General features: G+C 38.7%; 1 protein-coding gene across 1 annotated transcript in view; it reads right to left on the reverse strand.

Annotated features, from left to right (window-relative positions):
• The window catches only part of LOC131681526 (uncharacterized), a 126,701-nt gene that overhangs the window by 81,642 nt on the left and 25,822 nt on the right, over positions 1–19,237 (reverse strand). The window lies entirely within an intron of this gene.

The following is a 19,237-nucleotide window of genomic DNA, read 5'->3' on the forward strand; positions in this document are numbered from 1 at the left end:
ACGTTGTAAACAAGCGATGAGCCCGTCCACTGTATACAGTTCTTTTGACATCAGGTGCTCTTGTAGTTTGTCATCGTTGATGTTTCGAATGACGTAAGAAATGACAGCTTCCTCTGATAGGCGACCTTCTTTCGCAATGCGCTGCATGTCGTATACGTAGCTTTCTTCGTCTTCGCCTTTCATTCGTATGCGTTCCGCCGTTTGAAAGTGTACAATGGTGGAATCAATCGTTCGACCTCCAGCGGGTGAAGGAAAGTTTCATGAATCGAGTAACGTGAACGGACATTACGTTTCTCATTTGCGCCCGAGGCGGCGGTTGCACGTGAAGAAATGTTGGCAAAAGCGTCACTGGTATCAGAATCCGTTTCCATATCTCTGTAGTCGAATACTCCGACGTTGGAAGGAATCGGTTGACGTCCACTGTCGGAAATGTTCTCCTTTTTCACATTAACTAATTGTGGCACATAATTCGTTGTTGCCGTAACTGTAGCTGTGAGCCAGGGAGTCTTTTGCTTCGTACGTCGAACGGTTCGCAGTCCAACGGTGGTTGCATCAGTTTCGTCAGAAGATGACATGGTGGCGTAGTCCCACTATGGCGGCTGAGCACGTTCCGGGAAATTGCAAAATTCGAGTGAAAATCTTTTTCTGCCGAAAATCACGATTTTCCTAAATCGCGGTGATCCCACTTCTGATCTGAAGCCTTAAATATCGGATAGGCTGAAGTATGTTACGCTTCTTCAAAAAAAGAATTCAATTACACCCGACAACGTGTATTACGTGTGTTCTCTTTATTTTCTGTATTGAGTATGATGACAATAGTGACAAAGATAGTCGTGCCGGATGTGTAGCTGAATATGTGTGCTATGAAGTATGATGTGAAGGTTTAGCTGTGTAGTTCTAGAAATGAAGGCCCGAGTAAAAAAGAAAATTCCAACTGCTACAACTGTAAAAATAGCTCCACTTTTTATTTATTATCTTGCATTTGGCAAGCAGGGTGGGCACTATTGGAGCTTCAGTTGAAAAAAAATTATTTGATCTGGTTGCAAGAATTACATTTTGAGCAATGAGTTCAACAGATGTTGGTAGTACATCGTGGGCAATGATTTTTTTAGAATTTTTTTCAAGCTGTAAAGTCTGTTTGTATGTGCTGCGAAGTCTGTTACAATAGAAACCGAAAATTTGGGAAAGGAATTGTACTGCCAAGAATTTTTTTTAGTTACATAGGAGTCAATATTTGTCACGCCGACACACGCCGGCGCCGACAGGGTCCAACGGCGTGACGCCGCCGGCCAAATATGTCGCTTACGCCGCCGCCGATTAAAATGCATCGACGCACACCTCTACCCAACTACCTTCGAAACCGTTAGAGATTTTACACAAGTTGAATGCTGAAGATGGACGTCTGTTCTCTGTGGTTGTAGATTCATAGAAGAGGCGGAAAGCGAAAATTTTAATAATTCATTAACAAGTTTAAAAATAAGTTCTACCTACCAACCTTTCTCGTATGGTTATTGTGCTCCCGAATGTAAGGCTTTTGGCGAAGCTAGCTTAATGCGGCTATGCTGCATAGCCGAGTTCAAGGGGCGCCGGGCGAGGTGGCCTTGGTACTTGTGGTACTTGTCATCAATCTCATTATTATATTTGTGATCGGTTGGTTAATTTTTCTTTGTAAAAATATTATTGCTTTTAGTTAATTTTTGAATACAGATTTTCGATACAGAATTTTTCTCCCGTGTCACAGATTTACAGATTTTTTCTTAAAAAAATACAGATTTCAATGTGGCTACCCTGGTTAGGATATATAAACTCTTCTGGTTCCAATCGTGCTAGTCTTCTATCACGCATAATTAGCTGTTGTCTTTGATAACGCCAGATGTCCCTGCTTCTGGAACATCGAAAGAGTTGGTGTATAACAGTTTCTGTTTCTCCTGGGCATATTTCGCAGTTAGGGTTGTCAATTACGTTCCGGCGAAAAAGTAATTCACGGTGTTTTATTTTTTTGTGCATCATCAAAAACCAAGACGACTGCTGTTCAGAGCTGAATAGTTTGCAGCGAAGGTGCTGAAAACCGCGTTCCCGTTTCGTTGCTCGGCCGAAACAAACCCAGGATCTGGCAATAGCGACACAATAAAGCACTTGGGATGAAGCAGCATTAATCACACTTTCTGGTACATGCTGCCTTTCCTGTCGGAGTAGGAGTATATGAGTGCAAAATGACGGAATTATGATATCCGTATTTTCCAAACCACTGCTCAGAAATGGAAGTTGGTGAGTAGAATTTAAAAGTCGGTTTACTAGTAAAGCTTTTGACTTCATTTCAGGACAAAGTAAGTTTAATCCACCTCGTTCCTTTGGCAGTATTAGATTTGTGTAAGATACTCTCTGCAGCTGTTGTCCATGCCATAGAAATTTTCCTAATTTTCCAGTTTGAATTTTTCGAGCAAATCCTATTTTAATTGAGATGTTTGATGCCATGTACCATATTTTAGAACTTATATTAATAGAATGACTTTCTGAACAAGGTTCACCTTTCTTGGTTTATGTAACCATAAACATGTGCGCAAGCCATTAACAACAGATTGTCAATTCAACTTTTGAGCTTGTCGTATGTTATCACTAAAAATCACACCTAGTATTTTAACACTATTTTCGATGTTTAGCCATTCTGTGTCCGTTGTTAGATTTACATTGCCAATCATTACACCGACAATTTTTCGTATGTTGAGAACTGCACCCGCAATTCGACCGAATTCCGTAAACAAAGCTACGACCTGTAGAAGTGATGACTCATTTCCAAAAAACATTGATATGTCATCAGCATAAGCGCTCAATACAGTATTCGGTAGACTATGTTTAATTGCATCCAGTAGTAATTACAGATAAATCACGAACAGCATCATGGAAAGTCTCCCTATCTTACAGATCGATTTATTCTGAATTCATGCGTTAAACTCCCATTTATAAGCAATTTTGAGTAAGATTGTTCCCAAATTGTTCCAAGTAGGTTTACTAAACCTACGTTGAAATTCATTTTTAAAAGCGTTTGTCGTAGAAAACGATGCCTAACACGATCAAATGCGTGATCTAAATCAAAGGATACCAGTATCGCGTTTCGACGCCGATGTTCAAGATTACAGATCTCATCAAGAGTTCTGTTAATGGCTTCAAAAATGTTTATCTTTCCGTTTGAACATTTTTGATTGTCTGACAGTACGAGCGGTAACAGATTTTGCGTTCTCTGTTTTAGAATTCTAGCTAGAATCTTATAGTCGAAATTTATAAGAGTTATCGGTCGATACCCTTTCACGCTTTTATCGCTTCCTTTTTTCTTGACGAGGACAACGATTCCATCTAAAAACATTCTTGTGGCATTGTCGTTTAGTGCATCATTTATTATGTGGGTAAACTCCGCTTCAATGATGTGCCATGTTTTTAGGTAGAATTCCTTGGGCAGTCCGTCACCACCCGGTGATTTTCATGAGGCACTGGGTCTTATTGCGTAGAGAATTTCAGCTGCTGTGACGTCGCATCACCGTCTTGTTTTCAACTTCGTTCTCCGGTATTGTTTTTAAAGGCGAAAATTCATCGGAAGGCTCCACATTTTCCGAATTGTAAAGCTGCTCGAAGTAGGATCTGACAACTTCTGCTATCTGAGAGGAGTTCGTAATTTCCGCACGATCATCGGTTTCAAGCGCGGTAATTGGTTCTTCTACAGTTGGTTTGCCCTATATGAAATAACATGGTTGACCCATAAATAAATTGGTGGTTGACCCCATGGCTATAAATGTTTCGTTCGCTTGCCGAAAATTTGAAGAAAAACTGCGCTGATAGCTTAGCGTTTGAGATTTGATCCTGTTTATGGCAACTATTTGTTCGGGATGGCTAAGGTATCCACCATAGGCGGTCTGCAGTATACCACGGTACAGTTCCAAAGTATTGCAGAAATCTCGGTGTGTGATAGACGTTTTCCATTTTAAGAAAGACACCAGTTTCGGTTTTGTGTATTCCAACCACCAGAGTAACCATGATCTGTAGTTGGGGCGGGATCTGATCCAGTACCGCCATTTTCTAGACAGTTCCTCGATTATCTCTGGGTCATTCAGAATCCAAATTCCCAGTCCCCTATCAGTTCCCAAGCTTGGTAGCACTATCCTGATAATGTATGCTTTATGGTCAGAGAGTGAAGTCACTGCAAAATGTGCGGATCGAAGTTGTTTTCATTGACCTCGATATCAAAATACGATGAATTCGTGACGCTGTATTTGATTGAATAAAAGAAAACTCGACTCTATTCCCATTGAGGATTTCCCACGTATCGCTCAATCGTGCGGCTTCCATGAGACGCCTACACATAGGGCTCATGTTGCTGCCGCCGGTGGCATCTTTGTTATGTACCACTGCATTAAAATCCCCGCCCATCACTATCTGTTGTGTTGAGCGTTGAACTCCTCTCTAACATTCCGGTTCAAAGATCCGGAAGGAGCATAGATGTTGATAAATGTCATTGCGCTGATCCGTATCGAGATGATTCTGTTGTCTAGACGTTTTTCGATGTTGCTTACAGTATATTCATCTCGCACTGGAACTTCGAACTTGTACTTCGTTGGTGTACTACATCAACATTGGATATGACGTTGAATCCCAGGATATAAAGATCTGTGCTTTGCACTTCCTGCATGAAGATAACATTCAATTCAGCTAAACGAATTAACGATCGCAGTGCATCAAGGTTGGTGGGGGATGATATGTTGCACACATTAATTGTTGCAATGTTGTAACTGCATAACGCCATCGCAATTTAATAGTGTATCACTAAACTGATGTAACGGTTCGAGTCCCAGGTATACACGATCGTGTGAGTGTATCAGAGTGCGCAGCCATTTCCAATATAGCATACGTGTCAGCTTGTGATGAATGTAGTATATCAGCCGGGCATGTGATGGTCATCTCGATGATATGTTGTGATCTTCTCAAGTAGTGTCGATAGTATGCATATTTCGGTGAGATCAATTTATCTGGTGAATGTTGAGTTCGAAGTATCTTGTTGTGCTTCGGTAGGACATATACTAAGTGTAAAGCTTACCGTGACGATATTATTAAAGTTGTTCATTTTGTCGATATTTACTTCTGCCTCTTCTTTTGGACTCGATGTTGGATGCTTCTGCAAACTTTAGTGATCCTGATCGTTTGGCTGAAAACTCACGGTTCTCCCTATCGTTATTATGTGTATCGAGGCATAATGATCCAGTTGAATTTGTTCTTGCCAACAGGTTGTTGGGTTTTGATGTTTCAAATGAACTTGTTCCAGGAATTTGTGAGTTATCTTGGTTGCAAAAGCGAGGCAGTGAAGGTTCACGATTTGTGTAAGATGCCGATACTGTTGCTGGAGGTGTTGTTTGCTCTGCAGCTGGAGCCCGCCTCGATGTTTGACCTGTTACTCCTATGTTAGTGAGCTTTGTTCTGGCAATTGATGATGATCGATGCGTGCTGGCCGTTTCTGCTCTTTCGTTGGGCTCTGCATTTGTCGTGATTCCTTGAACGACTTGTGCTGCGGTTAGTCGTTTGTTTATGTCCACACACACTTAATTCCTTTCGAGCATCAGCGCATGATCGGCCGATATGCAGTGGGCGCACACAGTATCTACACGTACGAATTTGACTGCGATAGATTATGTATGATGTTTCACCATCCATGGAAACATACGAAGGAATGTGTTTCCTCAATTTTATCCGAACACTGCGAACCCCATTGGGAATTCCAGGAAAATATTCTTTCAATATCTCGTCTTTAAACGACAATACCTCTCTGTAAGAGGACAGGTATCTAGCTATGATACTGTTCGGTAGCTGAGGAGGCAAATCATGCACCTTAACCTCAATCGCGTTGTCAGCAGTGAGCAAAGGGATAGCATATTGTTTACCGTTCTGTTCCAAGCTGTGTTTCTGGTAATGTTGTGTCAATTCCTCCGCTAATTGTGCTGTTTCCATCTCGATGATTACTTGGGCGTTGGCGATGCTGGTTTGGATGTTTTTTACCGTTTTGACATCAATTTTCATTTGCTTGGTTAGAAAATCACTGACTTTCTCTAGTTTTGGTCTGATTGGCATTACGCTGAAATCAATTACGAAAGAATTCTTGTGATACTCCTTCATTTTTGTATCTATGTTCGCTATTTCGACGAAATAACACTATTAAACGAAATTAACCAAACGAACAATGTCCGAAGGCAAAACTCGAAGTATATTTAGCTCAGCAGGTGTGTTGGACGCGTCTGTTTTGCACACAAGCTAAGTGTCAACTGTACAATATTATTCATTGGATTATATTGGATTATTCATTGGATTATATTGGATAATATTCATTGACAAAAATAAAATATTGTCGCTGCCTAATGTGGCTACGCCACTTCGTTTCATTCGTATGCTGTCCGACGTCGCTGTCACTCAGTCGGACCTAAAACTAGGGATAGCCCCTATGTTTGAGTATACCGGGCAAACGAGTGGATCTCAGATTTGCTTGCGATTCCTATGGCAAGTAAGCCCATAGGGATAGCCGCATTAAGCTAGCTTCGCCAAAAGCCTTACTTTCGAGAGCACAATAACCATACGAGCAAGGTTAGTAGGTACAACTTATTTTTAAACTTCTTAATGATTTATTAAAATGTTCGCTTTTCGCCCCTTTTTTGAGAATCTACAACATTAAACTAGCATATTTTTAAAAGAATAACATGTTTTCCGCTTACAAGGGAAGAAGTACCTAAAGTAAACAATTACCAAAAGAAAAACATGTTTTCCGCTTACAAGGGAAGAAGACTTCTGTGAACTTCAGGCATCAGAATGTATCGGCTCAAATGGCACGTTCCCCGTACATGGTCGGGGATTTGTGCCTTGCCGTGTGTTTTCATCATTTCCATCAGCGGAAGGAAAGGACAAGGAGGTGTGGGGAAGTAGAATTGGAAGGGTGGGAAAAATAACAGCACAAAACAAAAATAAACAACAGGTAAGTTAAACTCACAAGTAGTTCAACTTGCCTGCGAATAAGCCTAAAACTCTTTACCACATTGGATAAGAAACTTTAGTATGTCTCTGAGTTTCAGTCGTCCAAACATGGTTTCGTCTATATAAGGACGGCTGAAGACTCGAAATCGCAATTGCGCTACCGCTGGACAGTTGCATATCAGATGATATGAGGTTCCCTAGTCGGATTCACAAAGATCGTATGAAAAAGACTCAGTGCGCTGAATAGTTGCCATGTGATAATTGATTTTGCAGTGGCCGGTTAAAGTCCTGGTCAGCATGCCGCAGTGGAGCTTCGAAAAATGTAAGAGATTTTTTGAAACCACTGGGCATGGTTGTTCTAGAAACGCCTTTGTTTGGCGACACGTTTGTAGATTTCTCCAATAATTGCGGTGCTCGGACGAAGCCCAGGACCGTATTTTTTCCCTTATCCAACTTGTCGAAATTGGCAGCGCGGGCTCAGGACCAACGAAGTCAATCGCTGAACCTGCCCTGGCCAATTCGTCAGCCCATTCATTTCCAGTAATACCGCAATGTCCGGGCACCCAGACAAGGTAGATAGTGTTGACAATGCGTAGTTCTTCGATTTGGGTTCGGTACGCGATCACTAGCTTGGACCGGGATTTGTCTGAGCTAAGGGCCTTGATTGCAGCCTGACTATCGGAGCAAAAGTTTAGAACTCTGCCGGACAAACTCAGTTGAAGGGCCGATTGCACCCCGCACATATTCGCAAAGATTTCTGCTTGGAATACAGTACAGTATCTACCTAGTGAGTGAGATTGTTCCAATCTCATTTCACGACAGTAGACACCAGCACCAGCACGTCCCTCCATCAGAGAACCGTCAGTGTAACAAACCACTTGCGATTGTTGTTGTCTTTCCATAAAGCCAGACAACCACTCCTCTCGAGAGGGAATCTTCACATGGAATGTCCTGTAAGGAAAACTACAAGTAAGTGTAATATCGCTGGGAGCAAGAATATCTTCACCCCATGTAACCATTTGTAACCACAATCGTGTATGACTGGTAGCAAGATCAACATGATTACTGTTCCAAAGCCCAGTAGCCTGCTGTCTGTATGCACATGATAGTGCTTCTTGTTTTAAGTGTATGTGTAATGGTTTGATATTTAGAAGTGCCTCAAGAGCAGCAGTCAGAGTCGTGGTGAAAGCACCAGTCAACGCCATGAGCGCCATTCTTTGCAGATGCTTTAGCTTTGACTGGACTGTCACCACCTCTCCCCTCTGCCACCACACAAGGAATCCGTATGACAGTATTGGACGTACAATTGTCGTGTAAATCCAATAGATGTATTTAGGTTTGAGACCCCAGGTCTTTCCAAAAGTTCGTCTGCACTGCCCGAAGGCCATGCACGCTTTCTTGACTCTGAACTCAATGTGAGCAGACCAATTCAGTTTGGAATCCAATATGACTCCAACGTATTTGACTTGATCTGCACACAGTAGCTCAGAATCAAAGAACTGCAAGGGACGAACCCCGGTTGTTATTCGGTTCTTCATGAAAAGAACCATTGAAGTTTTGCTTGGGTTAAATGACAGTTTAACTTGTCGACACCACTGTTCGTCAGCTCTTAATGCCTGTTGCATTAAGTCAAAGATTGTTCCGATGCAAAATCCAGTAATTAGTATTTGGTAATCGTCAGCAAATCCGTAGGTTGGAAATCCAAGCTCATTGAGTTTCTTCAACAAGCCGTCAGCTACTAAGTTCCATAACAAAGGTGACAGAACGCCGCCCTGAGGACAACCGCAAATACTCAACTTCCGTATCTCAGCCTATCGCAGTGACGAGCAAAGTATGCGGTTACCAAGCATTGCGTTTATCCAACCTGAGATACATGCAGGTATCCCATGACCGCACGTCGCATCCAGAATAGACTGGAAGGACACATTGTCAAAAGCACCCTCAATATCCAGGAACACACCCAAGCTAGATTGCTTGAGCGAGAAGGCCTTCTCAATGTTGTAAACAACATCGTGAAGCAGAGTGATCGTGGATTTCCCACACTCATATGCATGTTGCATTTTGTGCAGTGGATATTCAACTAAACTAACGTTCCTGATGTGATGATCGATTATCCGTTCCAAAGCTTTCAGAAGAAAAGAACTTAAGCTGATAGGCCTAAAACTCTTGGCTTCTTCATAGCTTGAGCGCCCCCCTTTGGGAATAAATCTAACAGTTATTTCTCGCCATGCTTTCGGGATATCCCCGGTAGCAAGACTGGAAAGCAAAATCTTTTTCAAGACATGTTTATGAATATCAAATCCCTTTTGCAGTAGCACGGGAAGTATTCCATCTTTTCCGGGTGATTTGTATGGAGCAAAGCTGTCAACTGCCCACTTGACCGATTCAGTGGAAACCAATGGGCGTGCTAACGCCCACGAGTCCGAATCACCAGAATGAGATCTGTGAACATTGTTCAACTCCGGATCGATACAACCTGGAAAGCGTGCGTCGAAGACTTCTGTGAACTTACCAACCAAAATATCCAGCAACCAAAAAGCTCACCAACCGAAAAGCTCCTATAATTATGGCCACCACTGGAGCGTATTAGCCACCTGGTGTCGGATAGCTGAGCAAGCTCAGCTCACCAACCAAAAAGCTCATCTCACCAACCAAAAAGCTCACCTGTAAATTGATTGATGCTAGCATATTCGATAAATTTAAAATACCACTATTGCACATATAAACAATAATGAGAACGTTGCAGATTAAAAACAATGGTAAAGTACTATTAAACAATGACGATTGAATCATTCTAATAGCAGTAGTACCAATTCTGCCTCATTTTTCACTGATATGCCAATGCTTTAATATCTTTCTCGGAAACAGTAACGATTAGAACAACGTGAAATAGAAATTCTAGTAGCCAAATGGGTCCTCCAAAAAAACCTATAGTAGTTCATATTGCCTAAATTGACTTTAGTATTTTTTATGATTTTTTTAAATGTTCTCCCATATACCGGTAATGTAGAACCACTAAAGGAAAAAAATTATTTTCTCAAAAGCCTCAACTACTAGAGCAAAGTAAACTGGCAATTCTAGTAGCCAAATAGGTCCTCTAAAATACCTATAGTAGCTCATATTGCCTAAATTGACTTTAACATTTTTTATGATTTTTTAAATGTTCTTCCATGTGCCGGTAATGTAGGACCACTGAAGGAAAAAATTATTTTCTCAAAAGCCTCAACTACTAGAGCAACGTAAAATAGCAATTCTAGTAGCCAAATGGGTCCTCTAAAATACCTATAGTAGCTCATATTGCCTAAATTGACTTTAGTATTTTTATGATTTTTTTAAATGTTCTCCCATATACCGGTAATGTAGGACCACTCTAGGAAAAATTATTTTCTCAAAAGCCTCAACTACTAGAACAACGTAAAATAGCAATTCTAGTAGCTAAATGGGTCCTCTAAAATACCTATAGTAGGTCATATTGCCTAAATTGACTTTAGTATTTTTTATGATTTTTTTAAATGTTCTCCCATATACCGGTAATGTAGAACCACTGAAGGAAAAAAATATTTTCTCAAAAGCCTCAACTACTAGAGCAAAGTAAACTGGCAATTCTAGTAGCCAAATGGGTCCTCTAAAATACCTATAGTAGCTCATATTGCCTAAATTGACTTTAACATTTTTTATGATTTTTTAAATGTTCTTCCATGTGCCGGTAATGTAGGACCACTGAAGGAAAAAAAATATTTTCTCAAAAGCCTCAACTACTAGAGCAAAATAAAATGGCAATTCTAGTAGCCAAATGGGTCCACTAAAATACCTATAGTAGCTCATATTGCCTAAATTGACTTTAGTATTTTTTATGATTTTTTTGTCGTGACTAACGACTTACCTTTCAATATAGGGGCCCCTTTTCAAAATTTCGGAAGAAAAATGATGTAAGATTTTGAAAGCTTATATCTTTTGTTGTACTGAATGGATTTAATCAATTTCTTCGGCATTTTGTCGAAAATATTTATACTAATGTTGTATTAAATTTTGGAATATGTTTTGAAAAATCTTTCGAAAACGACTCGGAAAAGTGAAAATTTTCAGCCCATCCCGCACAGAGCCGTCAAAATGGTGCAGCAAATGAACAATAAAATTATGAAAAGTTTATATATAGGTCCACTACATGTTTGTTAGTGTGATTATTCGTATTGGGTTGCTTGACGAGGACGAGAGCAGTTGGTGGGGGAAAGCCGGCATATTAGTTTTGGTTAAGCCATTAGAAGCCGGACGGAAATGAAAGGCTCATGCACGCCACGAGAACGAGCGAGAAAGCGATAGTAGTGCATATTAGCGAAAGCGTTACGTACATTTTGAACCTTAATAACTTTTCTTCTACTAAACGGATTGCCAATCTTGTTTCATAAATCGGAAGGAAAACGTTCAACGCTTGCTACCGATACGTTGTTTGCTATATAAAATTTGTTTAAATGGTTCAAAAACTACTTTAAATGAGAATCAACAATAATGATAAAACCTATAAATAGGGGTGTCACAGCTTTTCTCAAAGCCAGACGTGTGTAAGACGCAGTGCATAACAGACGTGCGTGGTCGTGAGAAGCTGCATCGGACGACCAATCAAATCGGGTACCACCGGAGAGAAGAAAAACGTTGGTGGCGGTGTGAAAGCCAAAATGCCAAAGGCTAAGAAACACAGTCACTGAAAAGGCGGTAGTAACTTCCACTAAAATTGCCACCAAAATATCGAAGGCTGCAAAGCGTACTCATTCGGTGTGAGCTGCGAAAGGGGAAAGATGTATGTACGCAGTAAAAACAATCGTCGGCAAGGTTTGAATTGTTTCAAAAGATTCTCGTCTTGTATCAACATAGTTATCTACAAACCGTCCTTATTAGGACGAATGGAAAAAGAATTTAATTAGAAAGTTTCTTTTATTAACTAGTACTAAGTTTGCGCTTGTTAATTCTGTACTTTTACCAGTGAATCATAATAAAATGTTTTTCTAATCTACAAACCCGAAGGTTTTTGCAAATCCTTCCAAGAAAATCAGTGAATGTGGCAACCTTAAGCGAATCAGTGAATGTGGCAACCTTAAGCGAAAGCTACACCAAAACGAATGATGAAAATATTTTCATTTGTCGAACAAAAGGATGGCCTTCCATCTGCATTGTAAAGTGTGATGCGAAGCGTGCTTATTCGGAGTGAGCTGCGAAAGGGGAAGATGTATGTACGCAGTAAAAACAATCGTCGGCAAGGTTTGAATTGTTTCAAAAGATTCTCGTCTTGTGTCAACATATAAAAAGATTCCGATGGGTGTTTCGAGAGATTTTAACATTGATATTTCAAAGCAAGAAAATTGTTCATTACATGAATGAATGTCTCAACGAGCTTACAATCCAGCGCATCCCCTATCATCGCAGACGCCAACAACAAAGGTTCTTTTCAGAACCACCATAATTATTATAAAGAATAACTTGAAACATTCCCACATATTTCATTGAGTATCATTCGATTTGAACTACAAGTCAAACGAGTAGTCACGACACTCCGGTTATGTCCTAGACATTACCCACCCATCTTTTTTAAATGTTCTCCCATGTGCCGGTAATGTAGGACCACTGAAGGAAAAATTATTTTCTCAAAAGCCTCAACTACTAGAGCAACGTAAAATAGCAATTCTAGTAGCCAAATGGGTCCTCTAACATACCTATAGTAGCTCATATTGCCTAAATTGACTTTATTTTTTATAATTTTTTTTAAATGTTCTCCCATATACCGGTAATGTAGGACCACCGAAGGAAAAAAATATTTTCTCAAAAGCCTCAACTACTAGAGCAACGTAAAATAGCAATTCTAGTAGCCAAATGGGTCCTCTAAAATACCCATAGTAGGTCATATTGCCTAAATTGACGTTATTTTTTATATTTTTTTTAAATGTTCTCCCATATACCGGTAATGTAGGACCACTGAAGGAAAAAAATATTTTCTCAAAAGCCTCAACTACTAGAGCAACGTAAAATAGCAATTCTAGTAGCCAAATGGGTCCTCTAAAATACCTATAGTAGCTCATATTGCCTAAATTGACTTTATTTTTTATAATTTTTTTTTAAATGTTCTCCCATATACCGGTAATGTAGGACCACTGAAGGAAAAAATTATTTTCTCAAAAGCCTCAACTACTAGAGCAACGTAAAATAGCAATTCTAGTAGTCAAATGGGTCCTCTAAAATACCTATAGTAGGTCATATTGCCTAAATTGACTTTAGTATTTTTTATGATTTTTTTTTAAATGTTCTCCCATATACCGGTAATGTAGGAGCACTGAAGGAAAAAATTATTTTCTCAAAAGCCTCAACTACTAGAGCAAAGTAAAATGGCAATTCTAGTAGCCAAATGGGTCCTCTAAAATAGCTATAGTAGGTCATATTGCCTAAATTGACTTTAGTATTTTTTATGATTTTTACATTTCTTATAAAAGAAATGTATAGAATTCGCTCAAACTTTCAAGATTTTTTCCGAGGCCCGGAGGGCCGAGTCTTATATACCAATCGACTCAGCTCGACGATTTGGGACAATGTCTGTGTGTGTGTGTCTGTGTGTGTGTATGTAACGGACAAATTCTCATTCGTGTTTCTCAGCAATGGCTGAACCGATCTTATCCAAACCAATTTTAAATGAAAGAACTAAAAAACAGTATGAACGCTATTAATTTGTTTTTGATTCTGATGTTTAGTTTCCAAGATATGAATGTTTGAATGCGTAAAAATGGCGTTTTTGCAGTTTTTTTGAATTATCTGCCGAAATTGACAATATAGATTACCAAATTATATGTTTTTAGACAGGTTTAACGAATACCTTTCGAACAAGCTATAGATTGTTGAAATCGGACTATTATCAAAAGAGACCTTTCTTTTGGTATTGTGCTTTTGCTGATTAATCCCCCTATGAGTGAGATATTTTCACAAATTTTCTTGGAAGTGATTATATCGAAATGATGCCTTCAGCAAATTTGTAGCTCTTACTTTTGCGAATAACTTTACTGAAGACTTCAAATATCTATTTTGAATGCTTTAAAAGTTATGGCTTGATGTTTGTGGATTACTCTGTCGCCTATTTATTGTTCAATATAGTAATAATCCATTGAAATAAGCCAAACATTATTTCGATAAATCGAATTTTGTATTTCATTTGTCTATCTACAACCGCTAGAAATAATAACCGAACACTTCCAAGTTGTCTGGAAGGAACTTGATAACTTATCAGTGCAAAAATGTTCATTTGTGCGAACCTTCTGACTGCATTTTTTCTAACTTATAACCATCGGATCGATCTGAAACATATCGGAAAATGAAAAGCGAAATAAATAACTCCAAGCAACGGCGTAGCCAAGAGAAGGTTTTGGGGTTTAACACCATACAACCACCCCCCCCCACCAGACCCAAAAAAATATTGGATTGAAGTTGAAAATTTATTGATGCAGACTGATTTAATTCAATATTACAATAACAATTATTTGATCTGTACATTGATAACCTGTTGTTGTAAACATCATGAGGACTTTTGATAAATTGTCGGAATGGGGTCCTGATATGTAACTGATCTATTGGTCTTGATTTCACAGTTGTCTAATTGCATCAATATCAAATTCTTGCCTGGAAACATTCCAATAGAAAATTCCAGAGTTCTGTAATCAATCATAATCCTCAGATTTATTTTCAAATTGAGCTCGTTTTTGTAGAAATGTACTGTAATAAGGGTCTTTAGTTAATAGGAAGCGAAGTTCAAATTGATTTAATGTCTATGAAACATAGAACTGCTCACCAAAAAAAAATGCATAACTTTCAACATTTGCTAAAAATGTTTTTGCTTTTCTCATTCACTCTAAAATTCGTCAATCTAATCCCGACCCGGAGGGCCGAGTATCATATGCCAATCGACTGAGTTCGTCGAGATCGGAAAATGTCTGTGTGTGTATGTGTATATGTGGAAAAAATGTAACCTTTGTTAATCAGAGATGGCTGGATCGATTTGCACAAATGAAATGAAAAATTTCAAAATCAAATTTGTATTTATGATGCCAAATGACTTTAAAATGCATGAAACATTGAGATGTTTGACAAAAATTGACTTCTTTGGACTTTAGTACATTTTTGCCTTTCTAATATAGAATGGTTATGCAATCACTCTAAAAATCGTCAATCATACCGGCCCGGAGGGAGTATGCAGTGAGGGGTTGCTACTTTAAAATTAAAACTAGTTTAAAATTTCTTAACAAGTTGAAAATGTTCGGCAGGGCCTGGACCTTCCGGATCTTTCTCCATGATCCGCCGCTGGTTTCAAGCGATGTTTCAGTATCACATAGTATCTCAAGATCGTGACTATCGATCCGTTGTATGTATGTGCAAATCGTACTGAACATGTAATATTCATTTCCACCATTGTATTGAACATAACCAGCCATGGAATCGTAGTCTGGACAAATGAGAAAAGCACAATTGCACCCACCTAAAACAGGTTTTTTTGGAATGCGTCGAGTTGAGACGAAAACGTAATATGATTAATAACGAGGATAACACTTTCCGAATGTAGAGAGAAATTTATGAAAAATGACGATTTCCATTCGACTCTAGCAGGTTCTGATCGATTTTGATGAGCATTTGATTTTTGTTGTATGACCAATTATATGTATAGGTCAAATGTTTAAAAACAGTAATTTAAGTCATACTATATTGCGTTTCGGCTTCGCCTCATCAGAAACCGACACTAACACATTGTCGGAATAGATTAGCGCCGGCTTGACGCAAATCCCTTAAAACTAAAACACACTGTGTGTTTCAATCAAACGACTGATCAAACGTGATGTCCCGTTCGAGCAGAAGTTCTCTTTATGCCGATGAGACACAAGTGAAGCCGAAACTTGTCTTGGCTTAGCAGGCCTATGCGAAAGCACTATGCTATATTTCACCCTAAGGAGGAAAATTTGGTAAAACCAAAATTTCTCACTAGGGTGAAAATTTGTTGGTAAAAACCAGTCTTTGTACAGGAGGGCACAAATCCTTATTTCATACTATATTGCGTTTCGGCTTCGCCTCATCAGAAACCGACACTAACACATTGTCGGAATAGATTAGCGCTGGCTTGACGCAAATCCCTTAAAACTAAAACACACTAAGGGATTTGCGTCAAGCCGGCGCTAATCTATTCCGACAATGTGTTAGTGTCGGTTTCTGATGAGGCGAAGCCGAAACGCAATATAGTATGAAATAAGGATTTGTGCCCTCCTGTACAAAGACTGGTTTTTACCAACAAATTTTCACCCTAGTGAGAAATTTTGGTTTTACCAAATTTTCCTCCTTAGGGTGAAATATAGCATAGTGCTTTCGCATAGGCCCAGGGATGCCAAGTGTTTTTCCAAGAAGTCTGTAATAATTTTCGAAAAAGTCTGGAATTGTCTGGATAGGATAAATTAATAGAAAAAGCTTTAGGATTGAATTTAAGGCTGTGAACTTTCAGCATCTTGGAATGCTGAAATTTCCAGCTGATGAAATTTATTCGCCTTTAGCGAAAAAGACTTCGCTATTTTGTGTTTCCAGTAATTCTAAAAAGTTTTGTTTTCATAATCGTTACTCGAAAATGTGGTTTTAAAATCAACGATGCATTCTTGTATCTCATTTTATTATTTGTCAAACTGTCTGGATAAATCTGGACAAATTTTCTGAAGTCTGGATCAGACAAACATAAATCTGTATGTCTGGACGATGCTTAAAAATCTGGAAGAATCCAGATAAATCTGGAAGGTTGGCACCCCTGCATAGGCCTGCTAAGCCAAGACAAGTTTCGGCTTCACTTGTGTCTCATCGGCATAAAGAGAACTTCTGCTCGAACGGGACATCACGTTTGATTAGTCGTTTGATTGAAACACATAGTGTGTTTTAGTTTTAAGGGATTTGCGTCAAGCCGGCGCTAATCTATTCCGACAATGTGTTAGTGTCGGTTTCTGATGAGGCGAAGCCGAAACGCAATATAGTATGAAATAAGGATTTGTGCCCTCCTGTACAAAGACTGGTTTTTACCAACAAATTTTCACCCTAGTGAGAAATTTTGGTTTTACCAAATTTTCCTCCTTAGGGTGAAATATAGCATAGTGCTTTCGCATAGGCCTGCTAAGCCAAGACAAGTTTCGGTTTCACTTGTGTCTCATTGGCATAAAGAGAACTTCTGCTCGAACGGGACATCACGTTTGATCAGTAGTTTGATTGAAACACATAGTGTGTTTTAGTTTTAAGGGATTTGCGTCAAGCCGGCGCTAATCTATTCCGACAATGTGTTAGTGTCGGTTTCTGATGAGGCGAAGCCGAAACGCAATATAGTATGAAATAAGGATTTGTGCCCTCCTGTACAAAGACTGGTTGTTACCAACAAATTTTCACCCTAGTGAGAAATTTTGGTTTTACCAAATTTTCCTCCTTAGGGTGAAATATAGCATAGTGCTTTCGCATAGGCCTGCTAAGCCAAGACAAATTTCGGCTTCACTTGTGTCTAATCGGCATAAAGAGAACTTCTGCTCGAACGGGACATCACGTTTGATCAGTCGTTTGATTGAAACACATAGTGTTTTAGTTTTAAGGGATTTGCGTCAAGCCGGCGCTAATCTATTCCGACAATGTGTTAGTGTCGGTTTCTGATGAGGCGAAGCCGAAACGCAATATAGTATGAAATAAGGATTTGTGCCCTCCTGTACAAAGACTGGTTTTTACCAACAAATTTTCACCCTAGTGAGAAATTTTGGTTTTACCAAATTTTCCTCCTTAGGGTGAAATATAGCATAGTAATTTAAGGTTAAGATAGCATCATTTTGAAACCGCCAATTTCGGGGGTTTAGTATCTTCAATGATTTTTACAAACGTTAAACAGCGCATCATTTGATAAAATAATTTTGACGGTATATCGTCCAAGAAGTATTTATGGTGAATTTTCTCAGGTTAATATTCATGATTATAATAAAGTCTCAACAAATTCGCTAAAGACAACACGAATTCTGTTAATATTTTCTGAAAAATTAATTCTGCATAATTTTAAAACTTCAAAAATTACAATTTCGGAATTATGCCGTTTGGACAGTATGATCGATTTTCACCAAACCGAATTTCTGGCAAGCAAGTAGAAACATAGTCGTTCTACACTCGTTCACAAGAAACTTCTTCGAATGCTGAATATCTATTATAATACATTGAAACCCTGATTTTATCAGCCAAATATGAACATATGTTTGATGGGCTCTAGCAGACGAACAAGACTGAATTGGAGTAAATCCTTTCTTGCGCATGTTTTCCTTATCATGAATATATGCGAAATATGCGAAAATAAAAAGCTCATCATAATCAGAAATAGTTATCAGACTACATCAAGGGACGAGAAGAATATTTTAACAGCTTCAGTTTATTAAAAAGAAAAAAAAATTGCCCGATTTAGTCAACCTAAAATACACCATGAGACTGATAAAAATGGGTCTTTATTGTATGTATTATTCGCTGTGTTTCACATTAATAGGTACATTTCATTTTTGGGGGTTTTTTTTATTGCATCGAACTACAACAATTTTTAGGTAGCTTTCAAGGGGTTATTTTATAGACTTCTTCCAAAATTTGGCGAACCTATTCCAATTCGTATACCAATTAATTGGTATACTTAAGGGTTTATATGTTGCAGATAGAGAAAATACTGAAATTTTCAGCTTTTTTTCCTACATAATATTACGAAAGCTTATTCAACAATTTTTCCTAATAAGTTTGTGAAAATTATAAACTATTTGAAATTTTTTAATAGTTTTATTTTTTATTTAACCGTGATTTTTTAATAAATAGTGACCATCGCTTCACAACGTAGTCTATTTTTCATGGCTTGCGGTGAGCACGATCTCTCGAATTGCTGAACTGAAAATTATGGAATAGAAATTAATTTTTAGTATTTTTTACAGACCCGCTGGTGCCCTAAGACGATTTCGCTAGATTTTCAGAGCACTGTGCACCCAGTGCATTAACGCAAGTGACGGAAGGTTATCGAAAAGTTTCGTGAAAATGAAAATTTCAGTAATGATGATGATTTTTCCGAACGGTTCGATTTCGTGAGATTTTTATTTGTTCTTTGGCATTAAGATTAGCGATAATAATTCAAATCAAGGATACTACTGGGAAGTCACCTTTAGAAAAAGTCGATGTCGAAGTAAAATTTGAAACTATG

This window comes from Topomyia yanbarensis, chromosome 1 (assembly GCF_030247195.1).
Source record: "Topomyia yanbarensis strain Yona2022 chromosome 1, ASM3024719v1, whole genome shotgun sequence".
In the NCBI taxonomy this organism is placed as follows: domain Eukaryota; kingdom Metazoa; phylum Arthropoda; class Insecta; order Diptera; family Culicidae; genus Topomyia; species Topomyia yanbarensis.